Genomic DNA, 21,046 nt, shown 5'->3' with positions numbered 1-21,046 from the left:
CACACCCTGCAATGCTCTGGCATTACTCTTGGCTCTGCACTCAGGAATTACTCCTGGCAGGGTGCTCAGGGGACCATATGGGATGCCAGAACCCGGGTGGGCCACATGCAAAGCAAACTGATGTACTATCACTCTGTCCGGATACAGCTTTTCAAATACACTTATTCCTTCCCCTAGAATAATTGCTATTAGTTTTAATTTCTTGTTTCTACTCTGTTCTTCCCATGGGTTAACACTTACTTTTGCATTTAACAAACACATTTTTTTTCTTTTTACCACAAGCTTGTTGATGAATGTTATTATCATCCTATTGGGTATTTATTGAACTGTTGCTAGGTGTCCCTCTGAGTCTGGAGACTTAGTAGAGCAGAGGTCACTGGCTGGATGCCAGGACCCGGAGGATAACATTTGTCTGCAGCTGTGTCACACTAGAACTGGAAACCCAGATGAGCATCTGAAAACTAAGTGCACAGTTGACAGAGGTTAAAGCAGGCAGAAAGGCAAGACCTGAGGATAAATAAAAAAGATGATTAAGTATTCATACAACAAACACTGAGAATTTCTTGTATACTGAGGGTTCCATGTAAGTTTTGATTCAGTTTTCAAGAAATCTAGGGTTCAGCTGTTGATATTTATCATTTGTTCAGTTTTATTCATCATAGCTTCATATATAGATTCACATGATCACATAATCCAAATATGATTGCACCTTTTTTATACAAAAAGATGCTTCTTTTTTTAGAATGGAAACTGATACGACTGTATTTACAAGGGGTTTTTTTCCCTCTAAGTTTTTCCCTTCTCATATGTTTTGTAAAATGAATGGGTGGGTTGAATGTTCTAAAAGTTCTTTTTAGCTCCTGCTCCATATTGAGAAGCTGATAGTCACCAGCAACATAGGGGGACTCTTGTCTCCTACAGATCCTCTTCCAACACTAGCTTTGTTTTCCACCGGTAGTTTTATGCGCTGGATGGTACCATTTGTTCTTATCTGCGAGTGGCAGTGGGGGAGGTATTCCTGCCTCTGTGCTCAGGTTATAATAGCACAGGGATTGGTCTTTTTTTTATCATTTATTTACTTATTTTATTGATTACCGTGAGATAGTTACATAGCTTTTATGTTTGAGTTTCCATTATACAATAATCAAACATCCAACCCTCCAGGGCACATTCTCCACCACCAATGTCCCTAGTATACCCCACCTTTCCAATCCTCCCCCTGCCTCCATGGCAGACATCAATTGGTCATTTGTGAGGCAAGTGCCTTCACCACTGTACTATCTCTCCAGCCCCTGATTTGCTCTTCTTTCACTAATATTTATTTCCATTTTCTTTATAGTATTCTCAAGTATTCCAGCACTAATTTGAAGGAGGTGGGGGCAGATCACACCCATTGGTTCTGGGGGCTACTCCCACTTCTGTATCCAGGGGTAGATCCTGGCAATGCTTGGGGGACCATTTAGTGCTGGGGATTGAACCTGGGCTGGCAGCATGCAAAGTGAACACCTTAACCCCTTTACTCCTATACCCCTATACTCTGGCCTTCCAGCATTAATTCTTAAGTAAATATTTTATCATCATTATATGTTTTATATTAATAATTCCTGTTTGTCACATAAGTGTCTATGACAGCTTTCTTTATTTTCTAAAATCACCATATCAGGACTTTCTCATTTGGTAATTGAAAAAAATTTTTTGAAGACCTATGTGATTTGACACCCCTTAAAAAGTTAAGTTTCATCTGCTTATATGCCCCAATTATTTTTGCTATCAAATTATTCCATTGTTTAAACAGTGCCAGGTTTTTAAAAGACATTTAAATTAAATGTAAACTTAATTCATCTATTCATTCTGGGCATATAATCGAATTTGTGACACTTCACTGCTGATCAACATTTTGGGTTTTTCTGGGATGGGGGATAGTTTTGGCTTCTCTCCAACTGTCCTGCAGGGTCAGGAGAGCAGCTGGGCGAGAGATTTTGGAAAGGCAGCAGCTGCCCTTTCCCTCCGTGGACTTTCTTGGAAAAGAGGCCCAGATGCCCTCAGGAGCTGGAGCCGCCTGTGGTCACAGGATCTGGGTATCACTTACACAGGCGCTCAGCAGACCATGCGGCCCCCACAAGGTCCCAGTGTCAAGACTTGCTGCTAGCTAGGGAAACACAAGGCACTGGGGAGGCAAGAGAGAAAACCCTTTCACGTGGAGCGTGGTCTCCACTAGGGAGAGGGGAGTGAGGGGCATAGACTATGCAGAAATGGGGCAGGGGGACTGGAAAAGTGAATAAAGAAAAGAGTATAACCTACATAAGGTTTTGTCGATGGTGGTAATGTAATGTCGGTGTGTAGGCATAGGGCTAAAATTGGTTCTCAATTAAAACACATGATTTCATTTGTTCACATGGCAAGTTTCATCAAGGAGCAAGAGGAATAAATGATGAGATTTTGTTGGGGACTGCTCAGGACCCTGAACGAAAGAGGACCCCGAAACCTTTGCCCTGGACAAACCGGAAAATTCCATTACCAGCTTTGCTTGCCTGAGGCACAGGTGCCCTTGTGACAAAGGAAATAGCCAAACTCAAGAGGTAAAAGTAGCCCAGGGCAGTTAACTAAGAGACGCCATTAAGCCCCCCATTAAGTAGAATACCTTCCTCTATCTTGTGCATTCCTCCTGCCAGATGCTCCTGCCAGATAAACCCTTGCCTTCCTCTCCCCACTATTTCTCAATCTACTCTTGAAGAATGTTGTAAGCCCACCTAATACACCCCGAACCTTTCCTTGTTTGGTCTGAGAAGACACTTCCCTGATGATTGACAACTTATGTACCAACCCCCTGCTAAGAAAAGTATAAAACCAGCGTGGCAGTTAATAAAGTTGCCCTTGATCGGTGTGTGTCGTCTTGGGCCCCCTGTGTACTAACCTCACTAAACTTATTTCAGGTCGGAACCGCTCACAGAACCCACCCAATTAGGAGCGCTTTCCACTGTTGTCTCTCCGCGGGCCGGAGAGATCTCCGGGGGAAAGCGCAACTGGCGCCCAGCGTGGATTCGTGAGAAAGGTCACCGATCGGACGGCAGAGCGACGAGTCCGGAGCCACTCATAAGACATCAGGTACTCCCTCTAGGGCGACGCAGAGCTGGGTTAGTCTAATAAGGTACCTTTCCACCGCCATCCCATCCACCCCTCTTAAAGATGGGGTCCCGTATTAGCCAGGAAGCTGAATTTATTACAGGCATTCAAGAAGAATTGCGTGATAGATATATTGAGGTTGGGAAAAGGGATATTTTAAAATTCCTCCTTTTTGTTCACAAGATTTGTCCCTGGTTTGTTGTTACTTGTCCCACGATCGATTGTGACTCTTGGGAGCGGGTAGGCTCTGAACTCACTTCCTTTTTTGCTCAAAAAGGGTCGGAGGCTGACAAAAGGCTTATACTCCAATACTGGTCGCTCCTCAAATCCATTATCACTAGTGCCCGCGACAACCCTCCTTCGGCCCAGATTATTAGCACGGCCCAAGAGCGCTTAGAGGTGGTCTCCAGGGGCTGTTCCCAGGCTGCTTCTCGAGCCCAATCCCTCTCGGACCTTCCTACTGTTGCTTCTGCTTCCTCCTCCTCTAACCTTATTAAGTTGCCCCCCCTCTCCTCTTCCGACCCCCCTTCACCCCCCTCTTCGCCGGTGACCGCCTCTGCTCCGCCTGGAGAGCCTCTGGATCCTGGGGACGCCCAGGACCTCGAGGCCGAGGCCGCCACCTATCTTGAGGCCCCCCTGGCCACGGGGCCTCCCCCTTATGATCCTTCCTCTCTCCCTGCCTTTCCAAGGTCCACTGCCCCTCATGCTGACGCTCTTGCTGCCTCTATTATGCAGGCCGTTAATGACAGTCTCTCTCGACTCCTTGCCACCTCCCGCCCTGCTTTGCAGTTCCCTCTTTTTGGTCCGGAGCCCATTGTCCTGGGAGAGGAGCCTCCGGCTCCTCGACCCGCGCCCACTGTGCCTACCCGCCCAAACACCCGGCAAGCCGCCAGAGCAGCCGCAGCTGCGGAGGCCGCCCGAGCCCAACCTGACCCCGATGCAATTGATCTGGACCCTGATGAGGGGGTCGGGGGCGGGTTAGATATCCCCGAACGTCCCGTCCATGAGCAGCTTTTGGAATACCGTGCACTCAATAGAAAGGATTTACACGAGCTTTTCAAGGCCGTCCAGACCTACGGTCTGATGGCCCCCTATACCTTGTCCTGTCTGGAGTCTGTCGGTGGCGGAGGCGCGGTCATGCCATTTGAGTGGAAGGGCATCGCTAAGACTGCCCTCAGAGGGGAGGTTTATCTCCTTTGGGAGGTTGACTTCCTCAACCGCTGCAGAGACCTTGCTGCAGGAGACCAAGACCTTTTTGCGCGTATCTCTGGCTCGGCCCCGTATGACAAACTCGCCCAGCAGCGCCGCTTTCCCCGTTCTCTCTTGGCAAACTCCGCGCTGGCTGCCTTGCGGGCCTGGAAATCCCTGCCCCAGGCAGGCGCCTCCACGGCTCCCCTTGCTCAGATAGTGCAGGGCCCTGACGAACCCTATAATAGCTTCATCACCCGCCTCCTGGAGGCTGTAGAAAGGATCCTCGGGGTTCCGGCTTCTGACACTGATAACCCTTTAGTCAAACAACTTGCTTTTGAGAATGCTAACGACACCTGTAAGACCATTCTCCGTGGCCATCTTAGGGGCAAAACCCTGCACGATATGATCAGCATGTGCAGAGAGGCCGACCCTTTTGTTCACAAGATCACCAAAGCCCTTGTTGCCTTCCAAGGCCAGAACAATAGGAGGGCCTGTTTCCTATGCGGCGCCCCCGGCCACTTTGCTTCTTGCTGTCCCCAACGTTCTGCGCCTGCGCGGCAGGCTGGAACCGCGGCTCCCCGCCCTCCTCTTTGCCCCCGTTGTCGCCTCGGCCACCATTGGCGCTCCGCTTGCCGCTCAATTCAGGACACTGACGGCAATTATTTGCCTCCGCCTCAGGGAAACGGGCCGCGGGGCCAGCCCCGGGCCCCCAGATTCACCACCTTTCAGCCGGCCTCGGGGAACAGCCGGCTTGCCCGTCCTTTTCTGACTCAACCTACCCCCCCTGCTCAGCCCCAGGCGTCTCAATCTGCAGCTCGCCCCCAACCCCAGCCTCCGAGACCCGAATCCCTGCCCCCGGACAAGGGCATGATGACTTTAGAAATCAACGGGAAGGAGCTTTCGGGTCTGATTGACATTGGTGCAGATGTAACGATCATTGCCAAAAAAGACTGGCCAAAAGAGTGGCCCCTCACCTCCTCGCTGACTCACCTTCAGGGTACAGGCCAATCCCAAAACCCTATGTTAAGTTTGTCCGCACTTGATTGGCGCACCAAGGAGGGCAAATCCGGGACTGTATGCCCTTATGTTCTGCCTGGGCTCCCTGTCAATATCTGGGGCAGGGATATTCTCTCACAGATGGGCTTTTTACTAATTGACACCAAGGGCCCCTTCCCATTGAAAAATTACAGGCCGCCAAGTTGTTAGTGCAGGTACAGCCGGCACCCCACCCCCATTTTTGTGATTAAAAAAAGAAATCCGGTGACTGGAGGCTCCTCCATGACCTCCGGGAAATAAATAAAACTATGATCCCCATAGTCGCCACCCAGCCTGGCCTCCCTTGCCCGTCGGCTATTCCCCAAGGCAGCTCTAAGATTGTCCTTATTCTTAAGAATTGCTTTTTCTCCATTCCCCTCCACCCAGAGGATTGCAAACGGTTTGCCTTTTCTCTCCCTGTCACAAACTGCGCTGGGCCCCAGCCCTCACTTCCATTGGAAAGTCCTGCCCCAAGGCATGTCCTATAGCCCTACCCTTTGCCAAAAATACGTTGTTTCCATAATTTACCCTTTTTGCGCTCTTTTATCCCTCCTTTTACTTTGTTCGTTACATGGACGACATCCTCTTGGCCAGTGCAGCCGCTGACCTGCTTCACTCGGCTGCGCAGCATCTGACTCAGGCGCTGCAACACAGGGGTTTCCGCATTTCCACGGATAAAATACAGATGCACCCTCCCCAGCTTTTCCTTGGTTTTGAACTGCTCCCCAATCAAATACGGACCCAGAAGGTCCAGCTTCATACCCACCACCTGAAGACCCTGAATGACTTCCAAAAGCTACTCGGAGATGTTAACTGGCTTCGCCCCTATCTGCGCTTATCCCCTGCTGATTTAAAGCCACTTTTTGACATTTTAAAAGGGGATCCTGACCCCAATAGCCCCCGCCAGCTTACTGATGAAGCCTCCTCCGCCCTCGCGGTTCTTAATACTGCTATTCAGGACCAATTCATTGCTTGCTTTGATCCTGCCTTACCCCTCCTACTCGTGGTCTGCCCCACTGTACTATCCCCCATTGCGGTTTTGTGGCAATCCGCTCCGCTATACTGGATTCACCTTCCCTCATCCCCCGGTAAAGTACTCCCCACATATCCCCACCTGATAGTGCAACTCCTGATGCAGGGCTGCGGTACCGCGGTTAAGCTTTTTGGCTGCCAACCCTCCAGAGTCGTTGTCCCATATACTAAGCCGGAACTTCAATGGCTCATGGAAAACGACCAGGAGTGGCTCGTTTTTTCCACCGGCTTTTCTGGTACCATTGACAACCACTACCCCCCCCCCCCCCCCGACAAGCTGCTTCACTTTCTACGCATTCACCCTGTTGTTTTCCCCATACTCACTAAATCCCACCCCATTCCTAATGCCTCCCTTGCTTTTACAGATGGCAGCTCTAACGGTATGGCCGCATTTTCGGTGGATGGTGTCACCCACCAAGTCCCCACCTCACATTCTTCCGCACAATTAGTTGAACTTGCTGCCGTGTCCAAATTATTTGCCTCGACCCCTCAACCCTTTAATCTTTATACAGATAGCTTTTATATTGCCACCCCCTCTCCCTGGAACACACCTAAAAAAAAAAAAATTTGCAGTTGGTGACTGCTACGGGATCTATGAGCAGTAAATAATACCATGATCATTTTTGGGGTACTTCAACCTGGACTGCCGTCCCCAGCAGCCATTCCTTCAGAAATGTGTAAGACAGTACTCGATTTAAAAGACTGCTTTTTCTCAATTCCCTTGCATCCTGATGATCACCCCTGCTTTGCCTCTAGTTTGCTAGCTTCTAATTAGAAAGAGCCCAATGTACATTGGAGCAACCCCATTGTCAGGGGGACAAGCCCAAAGGTAATGTGGACGCCCGTAGGGCAGGTTTAAGAATTTCTGTGTGAATGTGGTGCATGGGGTGCGCACCGGAATGAAAGAGGACCGGTCCGAATGAGTGCAGGAGTGTGATTTGTGCGTGTGCCTTTAGTGTGTGTGTATATTTGTCTCATTATATTTCTCTTAGTTATGCTTATTATCAGCAGAGAAGTCAGGAAAATGCAAGATCATGTGGTTGAGTGTTTAATAATATCAGGAATGAAACAGAGTGTCGCTAAGGTGGTCTATCCACCTCAGAAGTAGTCTTGATCTTAAAATTGTGACATCTGACATCTTAGGTTTCAACAACTTTGTCATGGATTGTTTTGCCGGCTTATATCAACAAAAGCGCTTTCTTGACCCATTCTTAACAAGCAGGAAACTGGCTGGTCGGGCAGAGAAACGGGGAGCAATGTTCCCAATCGGCCGACAGGGCTTAACTTTGCCCTGGGGACTTGTTCCTTCTTTTCTCAGTCTATCAGTTTTTTCCCTGCCATTTCTGAGGGGTCAGATCTATAGATCAACTGCAGATGTGTGCACATGTACATGTGGTGTTTTTTAGTGAACTTATTGTCTGTCTGTTTGTCTGTCTGTCTGTCTCTCTATGTGGAACACTTGAGTGCTGGAGCCAGAATGAAAATCAGTGGTAAAAAAATTAGGCCTGGGGAAAACAGGATCATCTTGAGAGATCAGAGTGATATGCAGTTCCGCAATTTAAAGGATCTATGTGATTTTGGAACCTGTTAGACCAGGTTTAAACAAAGATTTCTAATTAGAATGTGGTGCCTACAACGAAATTGAAATTTTTAGTCTAAATTTCTTATTGGAAGAACATTAATAGTTATTACCAGTTGAAATTCTTTTGAATTCCAGTATCTGTACTATCTAGAAAAAGCTACAGAGCTAGAGCCAGAAAACTAAAAGTGAAATAAGAATTCAGAGAGTGCAAGGCTATATCTTACAAGCCTCAGCCAATTTTAATGAGGAATTTAGCTGTTTTTCAAACAATAGAGGTACAGAAACCCTCAAAATAAACAAAGTTACTTGTGTTTCCATAGACATTTGATAGTCAAAATTTTTTTTTTCTATGCTATTATCGAAGTTTGGTTAAAATATATATATATATATATATATATATATATATATATATGAATACCTGAAGGGCTCTTTCTGTGTTTGACAGCATGCTTGTATTGTGGAATTGATAAAGTTAGAAAGCTCATGATTTGAACTAAGGTACAAAAACTGTTGAACTTAAGCCAAAGAAGATTTACTCATGCTTCATGAAAATTGATGGTTTAAAGGTCTTATGCTGTTGTGTCAATGTACTTGTACATCTGCATTGGATTATTAGAATGTGAGCTGAAATAATTGTAGTAAAAACAGGTTTGAAGAGTAATGGTTTAGTTAAAACATGAGTTTTTTGGAGTTCTAAAATTGGTTGCAAAACTTGTCCTACCAGTGTTTTATTTGATTTGAGATACAAAAAAAAAAAAAAATTAAGCTACTTAGCTCAGGGTTATAAGGAGTTAATCTCAGATGTCAGTTCGAGGGTTTTTAAAGACTCCCCTGGATCTACACCCACCCCCCCCAGCATTCCCAGCTCTGCCCCAGTCAGACTGGAAAATGCAGACCCTCCTCAACAGTGAATTCTAATCACACTTTTGCCCAGCAGATAAGACTTGCTAATCCAGTTTTTTGACTCTTCCAAGTATCTGGTTCTTGCAACTTTGTGAATGAGAAAGGGCTTGGGAAACAATTGATTCTTATATTTGCATTAGAACACACAAAAGAAATAGTGGGAAACCTCCTTATAGGAGGAGAAGTCTATGCTTATATTTTAACAGATGACACCTACTAATGTACTCCTGGTCCTGCTATGGCTTCATCTGGAGTGAACTTCATCCTCCTGGTACTGACCCAGACTCCACAACCCACAAGGTCCTGCCGACCTGACTGCTGCGGTTCGCGACCTCGCTGACCCTGCCCAGGACGCCGTGACCCCCGACTCTCCTGTCCACCATGACGGGGCTCATGCTTCCACCTCCCCTGCCCCCTTATCTCCCCTTTCCCCATCTCCTTCTGATTTTTAGCCCCCCTCCTTTTTTTGGGTATCTCCCTTGTTTCCTCCCAGATTTTTAATTTTACTTGGCAAGTCCTTAATGAAGCGGGCGATGTTGTCAATTCCACTTCCATTTTGCTTCCACTACACCCTGGCCCGAGCTCTGGGGTTGACCTCTGCGCCCTCCCAATGCCCAGCAGTTTCTGGTCTCTCCCTGATTACGCTGGCGGCCACGCGCCCAAAGCCATTCCTGGCCATGGTGTCATTTCTGAATGCTCCACCCGCCGCCACCGCCAGAAACTTCTCTCCGACCCCATCTACGTTTGCCCTGGCGGCCGCCATAGGCTACACCTCTCTTGCCCGCACTTGTGGCGATCGCCCTGATATTTTTTGTGCCACCTGGGGCTGCGAGACCACGGGCGACACCTATAGGAAACCTTCCTCCCCCTGGGACTTTATCACGATCCGATGAGCACCTCACAGGCCCTCTGTCGATTGCAACCGTGCGTGTAATTTCCTCACCATCCAATTCACTTCTGCTGGCAAACGGCATCCCTGGTCCAATACTTTGCCCTGGGCTCTTCGCCTGTATCACCTCGGCTATGATAAAGGCTTCACCTTCTCCCTTCGCCTTCTAAAAACTGCCCTCTCCTCACGCCCTATTTCCATGGGCCCCAACAACACCCTTCACCATCATCGCCCCCCTACCCCCCGTCGCTACCCACCGGCGCCCTCCGGGACCCCGCCACCCACATCCTTCTTCCGTCCTACTCTGCCTGCGGGTCCAGCACCCTCTTCTCAGCCCATCCTGGATATGGTCAACGCCTCTGCTACCGCCATCACCGACCCCGCCTATGACCAATGCTGGATCTGCTACTCCTCTCAACCGCCATTCTACGAAGGCATTGCTGTCCTCCGCTCTCCATTGAACGTCTCTGACACCAACGAACTCCGCTGGGAAGTGGGGCCCACGCACCGATTGACTTTGGGACATGTGGTGGGATCCGGACTTTGCCTATTGGGGCCCAATATGCTCCCCCCGTATGATTTAGTACCCGTTTGCAATCAGACTCTTGTTATATCCAATTCCTCCCTCTGCGTTAATGCCACCTTCTATCCGTCCTAAGTCGTGGCCCCCGCTGATACCTACTTCGCCTGTTCCTCTGGCCTGACTACTCACATTGTTACATCTGCCTTCCTAGCACATAGAGATTACTGCATTTTGGTTCTGCTTTTGCCACGCCTCACGGTTCGCCCTGCCGATGCCCTGCTCTTCTCTTCTTCCTCTCTCCTGCGCCACCGCCGTGAGCCTGTTACTGCCATCACCTTTGCCCTCCTTCTCAGTCTGGGTGCTCCAGGCGCCGATACGGGCATCTACTCCCTTGTCTCCTCTAGGAAAACTTCCACCAACTGTCCCTTGCTGTGGAGGCTGATGTCCTCGAACTTAAACAGGGCCTTAACTACCTAACTGACACTGTTGGCTCTCTGGCTGAGGTCGTCCACCTTAACAGACACAGCCCTGACCTGGCCTTTTTGAGAGAGGGGGGAGTATGTGCCACTCTTTAGGAGGAATGCTGTTTCTTTAAAGATAAGCTTGGGCTAGTTAAGGATAGCATTAGATGAGTGGAAGAAAACTTAGAGGAAAGTAAAAGATTGAGAGACCAGGAGGAATCTTGGTATAAAAATTGGTTCTCCACCTCACCCTGGCTCTCGACCCTGTTGCCTAGCCTCCTTGGACCCTTCATTGGGTTCTTACTGCTAGTTTCCTTTGGCCCATGGGCATTCCGCCGACTCATAAATTTCATTAAGAACCAGGTTGATGAGGCAACCAAACGTTCAGTACAGGTCCACTCTCAGCAGCTCTCCCAACACGACCCCGAAGGGCTGGATAGCTTGGAAAAGCCCACACTTCAGCCCCTGAACTTTGCGGAGTTCGAGCACCTGGCATACAGCCCCTGCTCACTCTGTTCCCGGCTGTGGAAATGCCTAAGACGGGGATAGCTTGGTGCCAGTATCTGGGTGCAAACATGGCACCACCTACAGTCGTGCGCACATTTTTCTAACCCTTTTGGTCACTGCCATGTCCAGAACTGGGAGCCCACTAAGTAACCTAAGACAGGCACTCCACCCACTCGCTCATTTTTAATATAGAAAAAGGGGGGAGATGTTGGGGACTGCTCAGAACCCTGAAGGAAAGAGGACCCCGAAACCTTTACCCTGGACAAACCGGAAAATTCCATTACCAGCTTTGCTTGCCTGAGGCACAGGTGCCCTTGTGACAAAGGAAATAGCCAAACTCAAGAGGTAAAAGTAGCCCAGGGCAGTTAACTAAGAGACGCCATTAAGCCCCCCATTAAGTAGAATACCTTCCTCTATCTTGTGCATTCCTCCTGCCAGATGCTCCTGCCAGATAAACCCTTGCCTTCCTCTCCCCACTATTTCTCAATCTACTCTTGAAGAATGTTGTAAGCCCACCTAATACACCCCGAACCTTTCCTTATTTGGTCTGAGAAGACACTTCCCTGATGATTGACAACTTATGTACCAACCCCCTGCTAAGAAAAGTATAAAACCAGCGTGGCAGTTAATAAAGTTGCCCTTGATCGGTGTGTGTCGTCTTGGGCCCCCTGTGTACTAACCTCACTAAACTTATTTCAGGTCGGAACCGCTCACAGAACCCACCCAATTAGGAGCGCTTTCCACTGTTGTCTCTCCGCGGGCCGGAGAGATCTCCGGGGGAAAGCGCAAGATTTTAGTTTTTGATCAGGTTAAGACCACATATGAGGTAGTGATTTTGGATCAAAGCAGTCGTTCACACAGATACACTGTTTCTAAAGGACAAAACAGAACAAATGCAGTATTACTCCGCAGTTCTTGCTTAGGTAGCTAACAAGTTAATTCAAACCAAGTGCCTTTACAGTAAAGTACTTACGTGTGTGTGTGTGTGTGTGTGTGTGTGTGTGTGTATCATGTGTATCATACAGAAATCATGCGTACTTCTGCAAAATGCAGCAAATTATTAGCTCCAATTGAGAATATAGCAAGTTAAACTGGGAAACTGCAAAATGGGTCTTCTTTCAAAAAAATCTATTTGTACATTCTGGAAACTTCTTAACTTTTTAAAAATCAGCTCCCTTGGATCTTCACTTTTTTTCTTACTACATCAAAGGAGAAATTGCCAAATCACTCACACCCAATCCATTAATTTGGTATTTTTCTTTCTCTCTTTTTGCTCTCTGCCTCCTTTTCTTTTTCATCTTTCCACAGATATTACTGAATGTGTGCTCTGACACTGGACACTTAGTGGGGCAATACAAAGGGAAGACCGCCGCTCATCTAGAGCTCTGGTCAGCATACACTAATGTGCTACCCACAGAGTTAGTGCAGAGCCAGGGTAGTGACTCTGGTTGGGATCCCCGCTGGATGTCCAGCCATGGCTGCACTCCAAAGCCAACATATAGGAAACAAAATCTAAGGGATGTTTTTTAAAGGTGCCTGAAACATGTTATAAGCAATGTTTCTCTGGCCTCAGAAGTAAGTTTCTTACCTCCCTCCCCACCACACACACACATACACACACACACACACACACACACACACACATACACAATCTCTCTAGCCCTCTTGGCATGTAGAAGTACTGAATGCCTCTTTTTTTTTTTTTTTTGCTTTTTGGGTCACACCCAGCAATGCTCAAGGGTTACTCCTGGCTTTGCACTCAGGAATTACTCCTGGCGGTGCTTGGAGGACCATATGGGATGCCGGGGATTGAACCTGGGTCGGCCGAATGCAAGGCAAACGCCCTACCCACTGTGCTATCGCTCCGGCCCCCTGAATGCCTCTTTAAACCATGATGGGAGTTTGAACAGTGCTGCAGAAAGCTTTGAAATTAAATGAATAAAGAATTGAACCTGTTGTCAAGGGTTAGAGCGATAGCACAGTGGTAGGGCGTTTGCCTTGCCTGCAGCCGACCCGGGTGCGGTTCATTCGTCCATCTTGGGGAGCCCAGCAAGCTACAGAGAGTATCCCACCCACACGGCAGAACCTGGCAAGCTACCCGTGGCGATTTCGATATGCCAAAAACAGTAACAAGTCTCACAATGGAGACGTTACTGGTGCCCACTCGAGCAAATCAGTGAGCAACTGGATGACAGTGACAGTGACAGTGACGTGACCCGCTGTCAAACACACCAGCTTCCTTTGGGTAAGTTCAGCTTGGGAATTGGTTGGATTTCATGCCATTAATCACAATGACCACTAGAGGGACACCATGTATAGCATCTTCAAAGTAAAGCTCTGGTTTTCATTTGTTCTAAAAATGTCAGCTATGTCTTCAATATCCTGGAGGGTTTTGCCTACCTTGTCTTCAATGTACCTTATGGTTTGTGGTCTGATGTTGAGGTCTTTGATCCATTTTGATCTGACTTTTGTGCATGGTGTCAGATCGAGTTCTAAGCCCATTTTTTTGCATGTGGTTGTCCAGTTGTGCCAGCATCATTTGTTAAAGAGGCTTTCCTTGCTCCACTTCACATCTCTTGCTCCCTTATCAAAGATTAGATGATCATACATTTGGGGTTGTGTGTAGGGATATTCCACCCTGTTCCATTGGTCTACAGCTCTGCCTTTGTTCCAGTACCTGACACGGAACTAAGCAATCTAGTAAAAACAGAGATCAACAAGTGGGACTACATTAAACTAAAAAGCTTCTGCACCGCAAAAGATACAGCGACCATAATACAAAGACTATCTACAGAATGGGAAAGGATATTTACACAATACCCATCAGATAAGGGGTTGATATCAAGGGTATATATATAAAGCACTGGTTGAACTCTACAAGAAGAAAACATCCAACCCCATCAAAAAATGGGGCGAAGAAATGAACAGAAACTTTACCAAGGAAGAGATACGAATGGCCAAAAGGCACATGAAAAAGTGCTCTACATCACTAGTCGTCAGAGAGATGCAGATCAAAACAACCATGAGATACCACCTCACACCACAGAGACTAGCACACATCCAAAAGAACAAAAGCAACCGCTGTTGGAGAGGATGTGGGGAGAAAGGGACCCTTCTACACTGCTGGTGGGAATGCTGGCTAGTTCAGCCCTTTTGGAAAACAGTATGGACGATTCTCAAAAAACTAGAGGTTGAGCTCCCATTTGACCCGGCAATACCACTGCTGGGAATATATCCCAGAAAAGCCAAAAAGTATAGTCGAAGTGACATATGCACTTATATGTTCACCGCAGCACTGTTTACGATAGCCAGAATCTGGAAAAAACCCGAGTGCCCTAGAACAGATGACTGGTTGAAGAAACTCTGGTACATCTATACAATGGAATACTATGCAGCTGTTAGAAAAAATGAGGTCATGATGTTTGCATATAAGTGGATCAACATGGAAAGTATCATGCTAAGTGAAATGAGTCAGAAAGAGAGAGACAGACATATAAAGATTGCACTCATCTGTGGAATATAGAATAATAGACTATAAGACTAACACCCAAGAATAGTAGAAATAAGTACCAGGAGATTGTTTCCATGGCTTGGAGGCTGGTCTCTCATTCTGGGTAACTCAGGGAAGGGACCACCAAGTAAAATGTGGTTGGAGGTCATGTGGGGGAAGGGTGAGGCGGGCGGAATACAGACTAGAGACTGAACACAATGGCCACTCAACACCTTTATTGCAAACCACAACACCTCATCAGAGAGAGAGAACAAAAGGGAATTCCCTGCCATAGTGGCAGGGTGGGGTGGGGGGAGACGGGACTGGGGAGGGGGGGAGGGATGTTGGGTTTACGGGTGGTGGAGAATGGGCACTGGTGAAGGGATGGGTTATCGAACTTTGTCTGGGGGAAGCATGAGCACAAAGATGTATGGATCTGTAACTGTACCCTCACGATGACTCTCTAATTAAAAATAAACTAAAAAATAAATAAATAAATAAATAAAAAATGTCAGCTATGGGGACTGGAGCGACAGCACAGTGTGTTGGGCACTTGTCTTGTATCTCACTAACGCTCTATGGTACCCTGAGCCTATCAGGAGTGATCCCTGAGCGCAGAACCAGGAATAAGCCGTGAACGCAGCTGGGTATGACTTCAAAACAAAACAAAAACAAAAATTAAAATGTCAATATGGACCAGAGAAATAGTATAGAGGATAAGGTGCTAGCCTTGCATGTGGCTGACCCTGATTCCATGCCCTGCAATCACTTCAAGCCAGGTTTACCTCCCACCTCCAAATACAGTCAAATCCTACACAAAGCTAAGAAGGGGGATAGGGGACTTGTGAGAAGAAAAGTAACTGTCAAAGTACATAAAATTGTCTCAAAATATTCATTCCTCAAAATATTAACAAATCAGAGATCGTCAAGTGTGGATGGAGTAAAGCCCAAGTATATACTGCCACAGACAAGCACTGTCATGTCAAGATATAAATAGGCTGTTGTGATGACTGGTTGAAGAAACTGTGGTACATCTATACAATGGAATACTATGCAGCTGTTAGAAAGAACGAGGTCATGACGTTTGCATATAAGTGGATCAGCATGGAAAGTATGCTAAGTGAAATGAGTCAGAAAGAGAGAGACAGACATAGAAAGATTGCACTCATCTGTGGAATATAGAATAATAGACTATAAGACTAACACCCAAGAATAGTAGAAATAAGTACCAGGAGGTTGTCTCCATGGCTTGGAGGCTGGTCTCTCATTCTGGGCAACTCAGAGAAGGGAACACCAAGTAAAATGTGGTTGGAGGTCATGTGGGGGAAGGGTGATGCGGGCCGAGTATAGACTAGAGACTGAACACAATGGCCACTCAACACCTTTATTGCAAACCACAACACCTAATCAGAGAGAGAGAACAAAAGGGAATACCCTGCCATAGTGGCAGTGTGGGGTTGGGGGAGACGGGACTGGGGAGGGGGGGAGGGATGTTGGGTTTACTGGTGGTGGAGAATGGGCACTGGTGAACGGATGGGTTATCGAACTTTGTAAGGGAGAAACATGAGCACAAAAATGTATAAATCTGTAACTGTACCCTCATGTTGACTCACTAATTAAAAATAAACTATTAATTAAAAAATACTGTAAAGCACAATTCCTAAGAGAAAAAGAAAGAAATAGAAAAAGTGCCTGCCATAGAGTCAGGCTTGGGGAGTTGGAGGGAAACTGGGGACACTTGTGAAGGAATCTGGACACTGGTGAAGGGTTTGGCATGGGAATGTTGTACATCTGAAACTAATTTATGAATGACTTTATAACTTTGTAATTCATGGTGATTCAATAAATAAATTTTAAAATGAATAAATAAATAAATAAATAAATAGGCTGTTGTGTGTGGTGCATGGCAATCAAGGGCCTTGGAAAGTCAGGTCCGGAGAGGTGGCTTGGAGGCTGGAGCACACATACTCAGGAACCTTGGCACCAAGCCAGGAGCAGGGCCCTAGCACCACTGGGTACTACCTCCAAACAAAAACCAAAGAAGAAAGATTATCAGATATCAAAGGGATCTGGGCTGGAGCAATAGTACAATGGGTAGGTTGTTTGTCTGGCATGCAGCCGACCCAGGTTCAATCCCCAATATCCTATATGGTACCTCTAGCACCACCAGGAATAATTCCTGACTGCAGAGCCAGGAGTAACCCCTGACCATTGATGGCTGTGACCCTGCATACCTCCTCTGTCTCCCAAAAGAACCAGAAGTTGAAGTGATCCATGGGGAGATATTAGTAGGGAGAACATAAAAATAATAAAATTATATTCTACATGGTCTGATTATTTATTCTTGGAATTAAGCTTTAAAAAATGTTGAAGATGGGGCTGGAGCAATAGCATAGTGGGCAGGGCGTTTGCTTTGCACGCGGCCAATCGGGGTTTGATTCCCAGCATCCCATATGGTCCCCTGAGCATCGTCAGGGGTGATTCCTGAGTGCAGAGTCAGGAGTGACTCCTGTGCATCACCGGGTGTGACCCAAAAAGAAAAAAAAATTGAAGAGGAAGGTATAGTTTAGTTTGTATGTGTGTAAATTTTCTTTACTAGTCACTATGCTTTAATACAATCTAAAATTACTAAGTTCAGGAAGCTTGAGCAATAGCACAGCAGGTAGGGCGTTTGCCTTGCATGCAGCTGACCTAGGTTCGATTCCCAGCATCCAATATGGTCCCCTGAGCACCGCCAGGGGTAATTCCCGAGTGCAGAGCCAGAAGTAACCCCTGTGCATTGCCAGGTGTGACCCAAAAAGCAAATAAATAAATAAATAAAATAAAATTATTAAGTTCAGGGGGCTGGAGAGATAGTACAGTGGGTAGGGCATTCTCCTTTCACGTGGCTGACCAGGGTTCGATTCCCAGCATCCCATGTGGTCCCCCCAAGCACAACCAGGAGTAATTCCTGAGTTCATGAGCTAGGAGTAATCCCTTTGCATCTCTGGGTGTGACCCAAAAAGCAAAAAAGAAAACAAAACAAAACAAAATAATAAAATTACTAAATTCAATGTTTGTACATAAATACATATCGGTGGGATGAATAAATACTCAATATCTTCATATATATTTTAAATATATATGTTTAAAATAAAACAATATTGAAATATTTTGGAAAACAGCCTAATACTATCTGGAATAAAAAGGCCCTACACAATCACAAATGTCTTTATGCATCCAAGGAGCTATAAGATACGTGAAACAAGAGAGAGTACAGCAGGTGGAGCTCCTGTTTTGCATATGACCCACCCTGGTTCAGGCCCAGGTGGTGCATATGGTGCCCTAAGCACCACCAGGGGTGACTCCTGAGCACCACCAGGTGTGGCCCCAAACCCCTTTCCCCCAAAAAAGATCATCATCATCATTATCCTCATCATCTTCATCATCTTCATCATCCTCATCCCATTGATCGTCGAATTTCTCGAGTGGTCTCAGTAACGTCTCCATTTGTCCTAGCCCTGAGATTTTAGAAGCGTCTCTTTACTTGTCTTTCCCAACTAGGGAGGCTCTTTAAGGGTCAGGGGAATGAGACCCAGCATTGTTACTGGTTTTGGCATATGAATACACCATGGGGAGTTTGCGAGGCTCTCCCATGTGGGCAGTGAACTCTCGGTAGCTTGCCAGGTTCTCCCAGAGGGACAAGTAGGTTATAAGATATCTTGCAGCTGCTTTGTAGTAGTGCACTTCCAGGAGCTTGGTTTTAAGTCTCTGGATGCTGGCCATTGGTGAGATTACAGGGCGCCAGGGGCAGTCCCTGGGTGTGACTGCCTAGCTACTGGAAAATGGGGGATCTGAGTGGAAGAGCCCCAGTCCCGATATGCGAAGGCTTGGAGATCTCAGCCCCAGGTCTCACACACCTGGGTTCCTCTGCCAGTACCTTCATGCGTGAGGCTGTCAGAGAGTCTCTTGCCCACACACTTGACTGTCTTCCCCCTGGGCTCCTCGAAGGAGAGGGGCTCTACCTTCCCTCCCTGCTCTGAGCAGAGCTCCCACAATCAAAGACCTCCAGAGCCTTAGCCACAGCCATGCTCAAGGCCCCCACCCCCAAAGATACATGAAATAAAAACTAACATAGTTCCCAGGAGAAATAAACAAATCTACAGTGACTTGTTAACTGAATTTGTTACCAAGGCTACAGAAACCAAAGGAACAACTAGGTGACTTCACACAACAGAAACTCAATTTTCTCAGTTCTGGAAACTAGAAACCTACTCTCAGGGAGGTCTTGCGTTGGGTTCCCTGCTGGCACTGTTTCTGGACCACCTGGGGCACTGCCACTCTGTTGAGTAACCCCCTGGGGATTCCCCTTGAGGTGAGAAGGCAGGAGACAGGGTTCCAGAGAGGAGGACAGCGCCATAAGGAGAGCCATCTCCATAATGTGAAGTTGCTGTAGTTCTGCTGAAGGACAAAATCATTTGTTTTTCCATAGTTGCAAGCAGGCCTAACATTGGGCCCTTCTCTTCTTTGCAGAGACTTCTCCTTAGTGTGATACTTCCCTTATCTGTTAATCCCGGTCCCCCCCACCCATTACAGAGAGCAGTTTTCCTTTCCCTATATTAGCTCTATTTGATTTCAATAAATTGTTGCTGGCCGTCAGCCCGTGACCCGTTCTTCCATTTATCAGCCAGGGGAACAACTATCAGTCCCAAATGCACTACGGGACCCGGTCACCGTGGGACAGTGACAGACATGATCTCAGAAGACTCCCAAGGGAGGATCTTTGCCGTTTCCTAGTTTGTGGATGTGTTTTGGTTTATAGATTCATGCACCACTCAGATCTCTGCCTCCATTGTCACACAGTCTTCTTTGCTCATCTCAGCGTCTTCATGCCTTCATATGGTGTTTTCTTCTCTTCTGTGTCAGTCTGAATTTCCCTTATTTATTCTGGTTTGAAACTCCACCCCATGATGCTCAGGGATTATTTCTGGGGTCTGCGCTAAGGAATTACTCCTGGCATTTTTCAGAGGACCATATAGGATGCCAGGGAATGAACCCAAATTGGCTGCATGCAAGGCAAGCACACTACCCGCTGAATTTCTCTTCTTTTAGGACACTAGCAATGAGTTAACCCTAATCCAGTATGGTTGTTTCTTAAAACTCCATTATATTTGCCAAAACCCAATTTCCAAATGAAGTCACATTCTCAGCAGGCATTAGGGCTCTTGGCAGCACACAAATTCTTTTCTCTCTGGTAAGTGTTTATTTACAATAGAATAAGATTTAGATCATGAGGACAAGCATTTGACTCAGGTGTAAAATATTAGCTATAATCTACAAGCTCCAGAGATCTAAGTATAGATTTCTTCAGTCACTGCTATGCTCAAGTCAGCATCAGTAAGAACATAAATACTTGCCAGTTTCTATCCACCCACATGGTCTCCTGGCCTCCATCTCTGATGGAAAGTACACTGCTCTTAGAATAGCTTAGATATGGAATCAGCCTGGGTATCCAATTATAGAAGAATGGAATAGGAATCTGTATATATATACATATATATAATGGAGTACTATGCAACTATAATAAGGAAGGATGAAATCATGGAGATTGTGGTGACCTGGTTAGAATTTGAACAGATCATGTAGAGTGAAGTAAGCCAGATGAAGAAAGGCAAACACAGAATGATGTCACTATCTATGGTATATAGTATAATTGGATGAGAGAGTGCAATGTTTTAAAGGGGGGGGGCTTCCCAGATCACCCTTGTCCCCAGAGTATAGGGAGAAGAAGAACAGAGAAGGAAAGAAATCCAGGGGAAAGGAAGAAGATGAGAACGGGAAGTAATGGGGTATAGGAGCCAGGGGCCTCAGGTATATTGGTACTCTTGGGGAGTGGTATAGCTATATATCCAAAGCACAGACTCGGTGTCACTGAAAACTGATAGTTTGATGAGATCCAAACTATAATCACCAAACTTTAAATTGTGCCTGAAAGGTGGCATCCAAGGGGGTCTGGAGGGAGCATGGGAACACTGGTGGAGGGAAGGGGATCTGGTGATGGAATTGATGCTAGAACAGTATATATCTGAAACTCAGCTATCAATCACTTTGTAAATCATGTCTCTTTAATTTCATTAAAAAATTTAAAAGAAAGCACGCAGCTCTCAGAAAGTGCAGCTACCTCCCGCGTGCCCTCGGTTTGGAGCTGAGTACTATAGTTCTTAACTAAAAGAAGTCTTTTTGACTAAACCATCACCTAGGAGGGTGCAGTTTAACCCCCAATAACTTCTTTTCTCAATAACTGATAGAATAAATCGACAGAAAATCAAGA

General features: G+C 46.6%; 1 long non-coding RNA gene across 1 annotated transcript; it reads left to right on the top strand.

Annotated features, from left to right (window-relative positions):
• The first annotated feature begins 2,444 nt into the window (after nt 1-2,444).
• On the top strand, nt 2,445-11,442 carry LOC129403642 (uncharacterized). Its single transcript, XR_008629348.1, has 3 exons — nt 2,445-2,579; nt 2,934-3,105; nt 9,073-11,442. It is a non-coding gene; the product is annotated as an uncharacterized LOC129403642 (long non-coding RNA).
• Nucleotides 11,443-21,046: the final 9,604 nt, after the last annotated feature.

The sequence above is a fragment of the Sorex araneus genome, chromosome 1 (assembly GCF_027595985.1).
Source record: "Sorex araneus isolate mSorAra2 chromosome 1, mSorAra2.pri, whole genome shotgun sequence".
Lineage (NCBI taxonomy): Eukaryota > Metazoa > Chordata > Mammalia > Eulipotyphla > Soricidae > Sorex > Sorex araneus.
This window is presented reverse-complemented; position numbering and strand designations above follow the sequence as displayed.